This window comes from Crocuta crocuta, unplaced genomic scaffold (genome assembly GCF_008692635.1).
Source record: "Crocuta crocuta isolate KB4526 unplaced genomic scaffold, BGI_CrCroc_1.0 scaffold581, whole genome shotgun sequence".
Lineage (NCBI taxonomy): Eukaryota > Metazoa > Chordata > Mammalia > Carnivora > Hyaenidae > Crocuta > Crocuta crocuta.
Genome location: NW_027528635.1, coordinates 2,147,532 through 2,161,911, shown reverse-complemented (window position 1 = coordinate 2,161,911; position 14,380 = coordinate 2,147,532).

The following is a 14,380-nucleotide window of genomic DNA, read 5'->3' as shown; positions in this document are numbered from 1 at the left end:
AACTGATGGTGGCACAATTGAGGTATCTGTTTCTCTGGGTTTCCAGAGCACTGCTGTCTTGTCAGGAGCATCTGAGCCCAATATCCTGATTGTATGTCCTTGTCTTCTCCCGTGAAGAGGAAAGGTCAATCTCTTGCTCGTACTCCTGCTCATCTTTCTGATTTTACCTTGTACCTGACAACAAATGCAAAATTACATCCCCCCCCCAATTTTGTTTTTCTCTGTCTCCCAAAAGGTGGTTGATTTTAAATGAATACACCACTGAGATTTTATGGTCTGCTGCAGTAGCGAGCATGCTTTCCACGGAGCCACAGAATGAAGCCTCTGTCATGAGTTGCTTAAGTAATTATTCAAGGTCAAAGCAAGGTGTCTTGATACTTTGTCACCTGAATATGGAATGAGAACTCTCAATTCCCCACACCCAAGAACCAGATTGGTCCCAGGGTCAGAGATAGAACCAAACAGAGATAGGGCATCAAATGGCTCACGCTGTCTGGAGAAAGAGGCTATAGGAGCAGAGACCTAGGCAGAGAGTTAGAGGGTCTAGAGAGGTTACAGACCTTTACTGTGCATTGAAATCTACTTCAAAGCTTATTTAAAATGCAGATGGGGTGCCGAGGTGGCTCAGTTGGTTAAGTGTACAACTCTTAAATTTAGCTCGGTTCATGATCTCACGGTTCATGGCTTCAAGCCCCGAGTCGGGCTCTGTGCTGACGGTGTAGAACCTTCTTGAGATTCTCTTTTTCCTTCTCTGTCACTTGCTTGCTCTCTATTTCTGTCTTTCTCAAAATAAATGAGTAAACTTACAAAGAGTAAAATTCAGATAGATTACACTGTAAGTTAACTGGGTTTAAATAAAAACTAGAAACAAAAAAAAAATAAAAATACAAAACTAAAATGCAGATCGATTCCTGGAGGTCACTCCCAGAAAATCTGAATAAGTACACAGAGGGTGGGACCCAGGAATATGCATTTTTATAAGCACAAATGGTATTCTGATGCACACCGTGGAGCCCACATGTTGAGAAAGACTGGGAAATTGTTTTGTTTTGGACATTTGAAAGGAATGTTTGGCCATCGTAGAATGGACATATGTAAAAAATCATCTTAACTGTAAAACACCCCCCTCCATAAGCAAACGGTGTTTTCATTCAGTGTTAACAGAAACATTTACTTAACCACCAGTGGATATATTTTTAGGGAAACCATAATAGAGTCACAGAAATTACTAGGTCTATTTGCTCGGAGCCCGTCCTCTTCCACTCAAACAAATGTCAAAACGTTCTAAAGGATGAGCCGCTTAGAAGTCTTAGGTACTAGAAAAAGCTTAGTTCTTTCCAGTGACATCTGAGTGTCCTTCAGAAGCTCGAGAAGGGAAAGATCAAGCTAGAGAAAAATCTATGACAGCAAAGTAAAGCTTGAGGAATCTCTCCCAAATGTTATGGGAAACGCACAAAGTAATGAAAATAAAAAGAGATGTCTCATAGGTGTGGAGGACAAAGAAATGAGATTTAATGCAAGGATCATACATAGGTGTCCTTTAAGTGCAGAAAGAAGGAAGGCTACCGGAAAATAGGGGCACAGGAGTGACGTCAGCAAGATGGCAGATAGGGGATTCCAGCCTTCATCCGGCTGGAGAAAATACGAACTGGACAGCTCTCCGTGAACCAAACAACTCTGGGAGAGCGCTGGAGTCCACTTCGGTAGCTGCAGCAACCCAGTGGAGACAAAAAAATACACAAAGAATACCCACAGGTAAAGGGCAGGAAGTTTTCTTTTGTCTGCATCATCGCATGCCTCAGGCCAGCCTAGCTTAGTGCCGAGAGGGAGCGCCTCCCACCGCACTTCTCACCAGGGGAAAGGAGATCAGGGTGAGCGACCACCTCCCCAGCCTTTCCGGGCGCTGCTGGAAGGATCCGCTTGGGTTTCACCGTCCAGATGGCTGGGGACACTGGCTTAGCTGACACGTCTGCAGATGAAGGAAGAAGGGTCGGGGCGTCAGCACCAGCCCCGCAGTAGGTGCCAGCGCGATGGCCAGTGGCCTTCCCTGCAGGGACCCCCAGCAGTTTCCCCCACAGGAGACCTGACATTCCTCACAGCCATGTCACACTCCCTGCACATCTCACCGCTCCGGACCCTGAAGCCTTCGCCACCGCGGCCCCCAGCCGTACTCCCTGCCGAGGAACCCAAAGGCCATCGTAAGCAAGCGCTGCAGATGCCCCGTAGCTGTCACCGCCACCGAGGGCACCCCAGTTTGCTCCTCCACGGACTCCAGCAGCCAGAGCCGTCATCCCTGTCACTCCCCCATGCCCTGGACTTGCTNCCGCCTCCTGCCGCTCCCGGTCCCCCCCACCCCCACCCCGCAGAGCGCACACCTGAAGACCGCGAGCACAGCTGCGTGCGTGCCCAGACCCGTGTGGACAGCCCTGTTCCTCGATGCCGCGTGCACGTGGGGGACAGCCGGCCTCAGCCCCACCGCCACCTGCTCTACCCTTGCCTACCCAGGTGCACTTGACCCTGGNGGTGGACTGGTGCAGTCCTACATGTGTCAAGTTCTTTCAAATCATTCATGCAGGTTTTAAAGCAATTTCATTCCTTTTTATTTAAAAAAAATTTTTTTAACGTTTACTTTTGAGAGAGAGAGACAGAGACAGAGACAGAGACAGAGAGACAGTGCACAAGCAGGGGAGGGGCAGAGAGAGGGGGAGAGAGGGAATCTGAAGCAGGCTCCAGGTTCTGAGTGCTCAGCACAGAGCCAGATTCCGGGCTTCAGCTCATGGATCGTGAGATCATGACTGGAGCCGCAGTCTGACGCTTAACCGACTAAGCCACCCAGGCGCCCGTAAAACAATTTCATTCTTAGGAAATCTAGATTTGCACAAAGATGTATGAAGAGGGATAGTTCCCAGATGATATGCGGTGTGACACTGGTTTATTTTTTGTTTTCATTTCTCTTTCATTCTACTGTCACACGCTGTCACTAAGGACATCAACCTATCCTTACCAAAGTATAGTGATGACATCTTGATTTTCAAAGAGACTTTGTTCATGTGCTTGTTTTCTCAGTAGTGGAGATTGCTGGAAAGCTGACACCTAGTTAAGTGACGTATTACTGTAGGAAGTTCAAATTTATTCCATGGTAGAAGCACCTGATGAATCTATCAGCTGTGTCATTTACAACTGTAATGGTATAACAATATAGTGTCTGAAATTGTACATAATCATTTTTTTTGAGAAAATGAGAAAGATCTATTACTGTGCTATTAAGAACTAGGAACATCTGTTTTTAAGAAAGACTGCCCATGCTAATATTCAGCTCAATAAGTGCAGAAATATTTTGTGGCCTGGGATATCATTTATTTGAAAACTGAAACTTAATTTTGGAAGCAGGCCAACCAACCAATATACCATTCATGTTATACCAATATATTAGCAATTCTGTAAAATTGAAGTAATAATGTTAATTTTCTCTCAAAGTGAATGCCATGTCAGCAAATTAAATGAGTAATTAGGTACTGTCAGATTAAATCCATTTTGATTTCTGAAATGCACTCCATGCATTTGAACCATGGTATAACATCTTTTCCCCATTAGAAGCACATGTCTTTAAACATTTTTAATTACACAGTTCAGGAGTTACCAATCATATCTCTAAACATTTTCATTCAGTTCTGCTCACATCAGGGCATTTGAACCCAAATGTGTTTTATACATTCTGAACTACTTGCTTTTCTTATTTTTATTCCAACTCTTTTCTGCTTCTGTAGCTGGCTCGAACGCTAGTTCTCTTACTTTGTCTCTCTTTTATATACCATCATGCACGATTGTCATCTATCATCACCTGTCTAACTTGTGTTTTCTGCCCTATGCCCCTCCCTTAAAATGGCTGGACGAAATGTTATGCCTATGATTGTACCTATCTGAAGGTTTTAAAACTTTAATAGGCTTCATGAGATTATATGCATATGTGGGATCTCGGTAGGTTCTTAAATACATTAATGTAAGGAAGATAATATATCGGTATATGAAACTATATTTGTGTCTTTAGTCATTTCTCTTTTTTTAAGTGTTTATTTTTAGAGGGTGGGGAGGAGCAGAGAGAGGGAGACCGAGGATCTGAAGCAGACTCTGCACTGACAGCAGAGAGCCCTGTGTGGGGCTCAAACTCACAGACTGCGAGATCGTGGCCTGTGCCAAAGTCGGATGCTTAACTGACTGGGCCACCAGATGCCCCAGTAATGTCTGATTTTGATTTCCCATTATCTCTGACTCCCAGAACAGGTGCCAAAGCTGGCTGATTTGAACATCAAGCTTGATGTTATAAGCCAAGCATAGTGAAAAGTCAAGAAATCCCTTTCCTTCTGGTCTTGGTAGAATAAAGGAAATAGAAGAAATGATCGGGTAGCGTAAAGATGTGGAAAGCATGTGGTCTTGTGTCCCCTTCTCATATGGAAGCTCGGAGTGTGGTAGATTGGGCATCACTATAGAAATACTGCGATAGGAATAATAGAACTTGATAATACCAAAGTTAGCAGCTTGCTGGAGGAAGCTTAAGTCCTTGGAAAATCCAGATTCTGTTCCATGCCACAGATTCTGTTCCATGCCACATCCAGGATGGTGTACAAGGGATCACAACGTGGCAATAGTAGAGACAGGTGGCTGGATAGATGAATAGGAGTCAGCAGTCCTGTGTCACCATGGCCTGCTCTGGGGGTTCAGGGGGGGCTATATGTTTCCACATGCCTCAGTGAGGGAGCATATGAGTTCTTTCCCTTACCTAGATACCATTTAGGCAGGAGGAGAAAGAGAGGAGCCCTTCAGGGGGTTGAATTTTGAATTGACCATTTCCCCAAAAAGACTGTTCAAAATCCTGGATATTGAGACACCATCACTTAGCAAATTAAGAAGACCATTTGCAGGGCACCAGGGTGTCTCAGTCATTTGAGTGGCTGACTCTTGATTTTGGCTCAGATCAGGATCCCAGGGTCATGGGATCAAGCCCCAAGTCGGGCTCCATGCTCCCCAGTCGCTTTCTCTTTCTAAAAATTAAAATAAGAAGACCATTTGCCATCACCGACAGTAGTAGTAGTATTGTGAGAGCTTTTGAGCAGGGTTGATTAGTCATAGGCTTCCTAGAGTAGAGTATGAATTCTTGTTCGCACTGTGTGTGTGTGTGTGTGTATGTGTGTGATGTGGATAACCGTTTGAAAGAGTAAATTAGAGATTACCACCATGTGGAATAATCTGAACCAAAGAGAGTAAGCAGCGGTGGTGAATGGAAATGCTTGGAGAGCAAATGCATTTGTCTTCAGGAATCTGCTACAGCCAAAATATTTGAAACATAATGAATACCACTTGAAATATTTACTGAGGCATTCTAATCAGAATTACATTTATTATTTCTTCTCTAGTTATTTCTTCTTTAGTTAAAGAATTGGAAAATAATCTCACACTAGGGAATACAATTTTCATAAGAGAATGAGAAAGATAAACTGATTACCATTAAGTGTAACCTCACTGCATCTCCAAGCATAGAGTCAAAGATTTTTTCTTATGTTTCCAAATGATATTATATGTCTACTTCAGCATCCATCATCACATCTGTGTTCCAAACAGAGTGCAGGATAAAAGCAAAAGTATTGGTCTTGGCCAACAAGCTCCCCATTTAACGCTTCTTCTTACTAATTGTCTGCAACAACTTTTGCCTTATTTCATCAGAAAACAATTGGTCACGTGGTCCCTGTAGGCATAAGAGAAAGACACTACAAATACGATATTTGGTGCCCTCGACGAAACTGGGGTTGTATTAATAAGAAAGAAGTGAAAATGGATGTTGGCTAGGTAACCAGCAGTTTCTGAGATACTGTCTTACTTAACACATGATGTTTTTGCAAAATAATAATAATAATGCAAAAAAATTAAAAAAACCAACTTGACTTGGGGCTTTAGTTTCTGAGTATAGAACAAGGGACTCAGTAGATAATATACATGAAAGTGCTGCCTAAACTCTAGGAAACTCTTTGCACGAGGCTGTCATTACTACCATGTTTTATGTAAAACTGTAAAAGCCAAGAGTAGACATAATCTATGCCCCCTCAGGGTTTGTCATCTTAGAGAATAATTCTATTCGTGCTGCATTAATTAGAGCATGAATAAAAACAAAACTAAGTGAACAAAAACGGGGAGAATAATCCTAGATTCTAATCCTTTATTTTTAAAAACACTTGTAGAGATCATTGCTCCAGATACCACTTAAGGACTAGATCTAGCCCCACCATCAGAGCAGATTGTTTAATGATGTCAGTCAAGACCTGTTCTGGCCTTTACATCATTCTCGGAGGGCAAGCTTATTTTCAGCATTGGGGCAGGCCACCTTGCCGCCTCCCAGGGAATAATTTACAGTCAGAAGTTATTTACAGTATTCCTGGGTTTTTATTAACAGATTTTATTTTTAGAGCAGTTTTTAGGTTAATAGAAAAATTGAGCAGAAAATAAAGAGTTCCCATATACCCCATCTTCCTCTGTCTACGGTTTCCCCTAATGTTAACATCTTGCATGAGTACAGTACATGTGTTAAACTTAATGAACCAATATCGACACATTATTGTTAACCAAAGAGCACAGTTTATTTAGGGCTCAGTCTTTGTGTTGTATAGTATTGCAGGTTTTGGTAAATGTCGTGTATCTACCATTACAGTGGTAAGCAGAATAGTTTCACCGCCCTGTAAATTCCCCATGCTCTACCTATTCAAATATTTGTCTTCTACTTCCTGTCTACTTTCATCATTTGGCACTGAAGATGAAGTAAAAAGGCTAAGAGAATGCCAACATTGCACTTGATGTTTCCTTTGAAGTCGTTAACATTGTTCTCAATGTCATTTGGGTTTGACCTCCTCCTAAAAGTTTTCTAGTAATGTTCATGATAAAGAAAACATAGTAAACATTCAGCAAATGTAGTTATTATTTTAGCATTGTTATTATGTAGTGGACACTGTGTCAAGTATACTATCTTTTTTAATCTTCCCAAGAAGACCATCAGGTAGTTGAAATTATCCCTGTATTGGGAATTAGAAAGCTGAGGCACAGCCTAGCAAAGTTGTCTTCCCAAGATTTTATAGCCATCTCAGGGCTGGGCAGGAGCTGGCTCCCTGGTCACGTGATCGGTGCATTCACAAAGAGCCCGGCACTCAGAAGGGCCTGACATTTGATTTAATGCTCAACTGCTAACATCCTGAAATCCTTGTCTCCATTTTCGAACTCATATTTTGTAAATAAATCTTAACCGGGCAATGGAGCCTGAATGTGAGCAGAGGGATATGCACTATGTGGATCTGCTGTCGTTCCTTGTTTTTGCCTTCACATTAGCATTTCCCGTGTCCACCATGCATCTTTCATAGCAGCTGACCTAGCTCTCAGGACCCATGTTTGGCTTAATACTCTGCTGTCACCATCTTGAAAGTCTTAATTACTTTATCTGTGAACTTGTGTTTTGTAAATGGAGTCTGAAAGGGTGATGAAACATGTATGTGACCAGAGGAAAGACACACAGTATTTCCCAATATGTTTATCCATGGCCATTTCTTGCCTGCCTGCTTACATTTAGCATCTGTGATGCCCCCTGAGTTCAGAGTTCTGGTGGACCCATGATGTATGGGGTTGGGATAAAACTCAATGTGAGTACAAGATAAGCACGTTATGTCTATGAGTAAGCCATGTACGGACATCCCTGAGAGGCCGCACTCTCCTTGTTCTCAATGCAGGAAGAAGGCAATGGCGCTCTAAGAAATACAAAACAACTAATTAACCCTATCATATCCTTCTCTTACCCTTAGTTCCTGGTATTATTAACCAATGATTTACACTGAAAGTGATGACATGGAAGAAAAGAGAAAAGTTAAGGGGACCCATAGGTCCTTTTCCTTTCAGTCAATCCACTCACCAGTATGCCAGAGTGTTGGTATGATGTGTATGTATTAAGAATTTAATATATTGGGTTAATTTTGTGAACTGTTCCCAGTGTTTTTGATGACTCCACATACAAGTTAAATGCTCTCATATTTTTATTTAAAATGGGCATCGTAACAGTAAAATTCATGTTAATACTTAAACATTTTAATNTCGGTTAAGGGTCTGACTTTGGCTCAGGTCATGATCTCATAGTCCATGAGTTCCAGCCCTGAGTCGGGCTCTGTGCTGACAGCTCAGAGCCTGGAGCCTGCTTTGGGTTCTGTGTCTCCCTCTTTGTCTCTCCCCCACTCGCTGTCTCTTTCTCTCTCTCCCTCAAAAATAAATAAACATTGAAAAAAATGTTAAAAAACACCTTGACAAATCAAGAACAGATTACAGAGAAAAGGGGAAATGCTTTACATGTTAGCACCTTTAATAACACTTTTCCTGGATTCCCTTCATTTTCCTTTTGCATCGGGTCCCGCAAATTCTGCATCCTGCCCTGGGCAGACAACTCATTCACAACTGGGTCTTTGCTTTCCAACCTTTTCACCTCGTGCCCCATAGACAAAATGGTATTTAGAAGGAATGCTAAGGCTGTGGTAAACCCAAGGGACCAGTTTTGGCCACAAATGGCTAAGTTGGGGGCCCAGGCCTAGGGGATCAGTGTCGCAGTGCACTTGGAGGGGCCTCAGCACACCACTCGGCTGTTACGCAGTTTCTGTCAAAACGATGATAATGATGGCAAAAATATCACATGCACCTATATTTTTTCTAGGTGCCAGGTATGTTTCCCAATACTTCATGTATATATCAACTCCTGAACTCGTCACAATGTTGTGAGGAAAATACCATTATTATCCCCGTTTTGTATTAAGTGGCATCACATGAATGGGCAGGCATTTGACTATGTCGGACTCAGAAAAGGAGCAAGTTCGCATATTTAAACTGAAAGACGAAAAACCTGAGGGAATAGAGAAATTAAGTACACTGCTCAAAGTCACTCTACCTAGTAGACGCCAGAGCCAAGGTACAGTTCTTGGCCAGTTCTGATGCTAGCAGTCAATCCCAAAGGCGAGGACCTCGACCATGGTGCAGTGTTCCCTCTCAAAGGGAATTAGATTATATATCGTATCAGAAAGAGTTCTCGCAAGCAGGGTGGCATGTAGCTAAGACAGCCAGTTTTAACTGTTGCACGTACTCAACTTGGACTTACTGATTTCCTATGCTGTGTTCTGGTGTTCTAGGGAGCGGGGCACAGTTTTAACCTTCACATAACTTAACACTTCGTCCTGTTGGGAGTATCTTCCTTTTTGAGCCCTACTAGGAAGAGAAGCTACCATTTATACCACCCTGGCTGCCCCTGCTAATTTGGATTAGGCCCGGGTCTAATCTCGCTTCTTAAATTATTCTGTTCAACAGTCAACAGTTCTTTGAGATAAACATCATTATTCTTCTCAGCATGCTTTTTCTACTAAGCTGTCCACACTTAAGACTTTTCTCATCCCTGCTCATAGATTCAGAAGGATGGCCATTAGCTGATCCAGCACATAATCTGTAGCCACTCCTCAGGCCCAGTTCTATGGCTGAAGTGATTGTTTTGCTTATAATAAAGAATGAGCCGTGCAGCTGGAGAAATTTCCTTCCAGATGCTGGTGTGTCACTTTGAATTGTTATTACAATAAAAAGTTCCTGTTCGTATTTGTTGCTATTTGCATATGTACGGAAGCCACAGTTGTTCAGCCAAACCAAGCCATTTTGTAAAACTGCAGCCCAACATTCACAAAGCCCTTCTGAAAATAGCCCATTTGTGGCCTCTTATTGAGAGGAAGCTGGGTAAAATATGCAGGCTCTTTGATTGATCTCTGAATGGTCCCACACCTTTTATCTACAATCAACTTTTCCTCCCTTCTGCCCTCCTTCCCTCTGTCCCTTCCTCCTTTCTTGAAATAGACCCTGAGAATCTATTCTATGCCAAGCACTAGAGAGACAAAGAACAAAAAGTAACAGTTCCAAGAGCGGCTCAAATTCTCGGATCAAAAGAGTTCACTCGAGAAACATGATTATTCTCAGAAATAGAATTGTAGAAAAATGAATATACTTGAGGTTACTGCTTGCGTTCTCTATCCCCTGGCTTTGGTCATGCCTTTATTACCACAATTATTATTAATCGAACTGGAATTGGGGGTTTTTTTTCAACCTCCTTTACCTGGTAGTTTGTATTCTAGAACCTAAAATAGAACCCGGCACAGAATATCTACCCAACTGAATGTCTAGATCTAATTGAAATTGTCAGCATTGATAGCTTACGTTTGTGCAGTCGATGAGCAATGGAGTTCCTTCCTCGGCCAGAATTTAACATAGTCGCTAAGCCTCATCCTCATCCAAACCGATTATGTTTATATTATTGCGTTATCCTGAGACATTGTACGTGAGTTTCAACTTTAGCCCTGTCCACACATAGGCATTGCTATACTTCAGATGACACTCGTATTATTCTATTGCATTTGGTTGGGTCTTGGGTTTCACGATATTATCTAGAGGGATTCTAAAAATTACAATTAAAGTCAGGTAATATAGATGATAGTGACCTTGTCTTGCAAAAGTTCATTGATTTGCCCAACAGCAGAGAGTAAATTAAAGGGAGCCAAGTTCTGTGCTTCCTACTCCACGTCTCCCCTACCCTCTCTCCAGACCATCATTGCTAGAGGATGCATTTTGTTGTTTCAGTCACAAAGGGAGTTTTTCAGTAATGCTGACCCAGGTTTGGGGCCATGCACTATGTATGCATTATCTCACTGTTCCCATGAGGTAAGAGTTGTTATTATTTCTATCTTACAGATGAATAAAATAAGGCCAAGAGAGGTCAGGTAATGCACCTAATGGTATTTGATCCCAGGCTCTCTGATTCTAGAAACTATGCTGTTAAAAATTAATCACCAACATTTAGAGAGTTCTTCCTATGTGCCAGGCAGCATACTAAATATTTTAAATGTACTAGTTTATTTAGTCACAACACAAATTTTAATAGGCAGATACCACTCTTCTCTCCATTATATAGAGGAAAATTTGACACAGTGTATTAGAGTTCTGTAGAGAAATAGAATATATACGTGCCTACACGTAGAGAGGCTGAGGCTTACCACAATCTGCCGTCAGCAAGTTGGGGAATCAGAAAAGCCAGGGCTGTGGTTCAGTCTGAGTCTCAAGGCCTGAGAATCAGAGGATGGATCTAAGTCCAGGTATGAGGCAAAAGCCGAAAACCCGGAAGCACCGATATCTGAGGGCTGGACAAAATGGCTACCATGGCCCAAGCAAAGAGAATGAATTCTCTTTTCATCCACCTTTTTGTTCTGTTTGGGCCTTCGGTGGATTGGATGATGCCCGTAAGACTTGAAGTTTACAGGAGAGTAATCTTTCCTCAGTCTACTTATTCCAATCTCATCTCTTGGAGAAATGCCCACATAGACACCCCCAGACCGTGTGCTATACCAGCTATCTGGGCATCCTGGAGCCTAGCCAAGCTGACACATGAAGTCAAGCACCACAGAGAGCTTACATGACTCAAGTTCAAACTAACTTGAGTTAGTTTTCCCTTATGTATTACCTCCACCACATCTATTCATCCATATCCTAGTACTGTATACCCTTTACATGTGATTTCTGTGCATCAGCTAACTATGGTCCCGAGGTCAGCCTCTCCACTTGTTTGAGGGATCCCATCCCCTGTCGTGTCCTTAAGTATATCATCTCCAACAATTTTCACTGGTTTCCTATATTTCCCTCTCTTCCATATCATTCTCAAATATACACCTGGCTTATAATTCTCAGCTTTTCACACATTTTTTGCATTACCTACAATTTACAGTCCAGAGCTGTGAACACAGCAAGAGGGAAGATATGCTTAACTATTGATAATTATGATTCCGGCTTGTATGCTGCTTTTAGCAAACAGGCCCTTTTATATCTGTTTTATCTTTACAATAGCCTCATGAGGTAGGTGGTGTGGTAACCCCCCAATCATAGATGAATAAATTGAAACTCATCAAGATGCAGAGATTTCCTCAATGCAATTTAGCTAGCAGGGAACAGAGGTGTGATCTCATTGCCTGTCTCCTGTCCTTTAAAGCCACCCGTAGAGGGGGAGCTAATTTGCCTCCAGAAGGTAGCAGTCTAGCCATGCCCTCCTCTAAACCATGCTGTTGTTAGTTCTTAGCACAATGCCTGGCACAAGTAAGAGTTGTTAAACGTTGGTAGTACTTTGGGAATCCCTACGTGAGCTCTGCTATCTGTTGGACTGTCTACAGCTGCTCATCGACTGTCCTCTTTAGCCAAGGGCTTCGCTGTAAGCAAACTGTATCTGAGAGTCATTTGCTCAGATACACACTGTGTGTCATCAAATCAGGTTCTGTGATGAGGTGAATGAGACCTTCAACTTCCCTCAATAGCTCTCAACACATGTAAGTATACATGTGAGCTCTGTTCTGGAGCTACCAAGCAGCTGTAAAGCTCGAGGAAGTAGAAAGAATAAAGGAAAAACTTCATAAAAGCATGCAGAAATTGGCAGGACTTAAGAGTCAGAAGGCGTGGGTTCCTTTCTGGGCTTCCACCTTGGTGGCTTATCTGAAGCTTAGTTTTCTCATTTTTAAGATGGAGATTGCATCAGCCAGGGTTTTCCAGAGAAACAAAAGCAGTAACATAGACACACACACTCTCTCTCTCTCTCTCTCTCTCTCTCTCTCTTCCTGAGACATTTATTTCAAGAAACTGGCTTATGCAATTGTGAGGCTGACAAATCTGAAGTCCATAAAGCAGGCCATCCAGTCTTGGGCAGGAGCGGGTGGTACAGTCTTAATTCAAAATTTCTCCCTCAGAAGACCTCAGTTTTTGCTTTTAAGGTCTTTCTACTGATTGGATGAGGCCCATCCACATTATCAAGGTGCTCTCCTTTACTTAAATGATTGTATACAGTAACCACCTCTAAAAACTACTCTCAGAGCAACACCTAGATTGGTAGTTGAACAGCTGGGTGGTATTCCCTAGCTAAATTGACACGCAAAATTCACAATCACGTGGATGATGATGACGACGATGACAGTGATATAAATAGCTACCTTTGAAAATTATGAAAATTAGATCCGAACACCAATTTTAAATATCTAGCACGCTGTCTAGTGTATAGTAGAATGTCAATAAATATTACCTCCATAGGATCAGAATCAAACGTATGGGAGTGAGGAGTTCTCTATCTAGTGTCTCTTTTTTAGTCCAGTTATACCTCTAACTTCATTTGATTCTGGCATAATTTCAACTATATTTTCTCATGGATCTAAAGCTGAGCAGACTAGGATAAAAGTATAGTGCCTGAGAGTGATTTTCAGGTAGATCTATTATGCTTAAAAGAGAGCTCTGTATTTCCCCTGTAGAGATAACAGTTCTCATTACTTCCAACCTACAGCCCAAATCTAGTATATTATTATATTCCCATTATGCTATTTTAGTCTTTGCTTTCCTATAGGCTACAGAAATTTGTTCCTGTTAAAAGAAGAAATCCTTCCAGATTTTTGAGGCTGAATGTGGTTAACCCTTATCACTTTGCCAAATTACAAATAAGGGCAATTACATATGCAGAATGGGCCCATTTTACTGTTATTTACTTCTCAGCACATGCCTACACAGGCTGTTGTGGTAAAGTGGAAATAGCCTCGGAATCTGGAAAAGAGAACTTTGATCGTGATTCTGTTACTTACTAGCTGTATGACCTTGAGTAACTTCACTAACCTCTAAATCTCTGTTTCTTTATCCGTTGTATTATAAAACAAGCTTTGTCCATCCCGTGGGCTTATGGGTGTTTTAAAAGAGATAATGTATAGAAAAACCATCGTGAGCACTGTCTAGCTCACCGGAAACGCCTGATAAATGTTGATTGAATCAGAAGCTTAAGGCAGCATAGACAGGATTTTAGAACCTCACCTAGATAATATGAATAGCTAAAGAAATGAAGAGTTAATTCTGCAACGAACTAAACAGCATTTAGTTTGAAAATGCGTCAGAAAACCTATTTTTTTCAAGATCCATTTTGAGCATAGCTCTCAGCCTATTCTAAGGTTAATCAGAGCTTGGACATAGGCCAGGGTGTAGCCCATGGACAAGCTCTATCAAGACAAAAGAGCCATGAATAGTCAAGGTCAATTTGCCAGTGAATGAGCAGATACTGGCAACAGGAAGGGTTAGAAACATAGGAGGTTAGATTTTAATTGCTACGCAAATTCAGTTGCTTTTAAAGGGATTGTGATCTGGCTGCAGGAGCAAGAAGAAAAACATTTTAAAACAATGAAGGGTCGAACTGGCAATTTTAGAACCGTAAAAAAATCCCAAGGTGAGGAGTGCAGTGACATTTGTCTTCCCCTTGCCCCAGTGCTGGGCTACATTT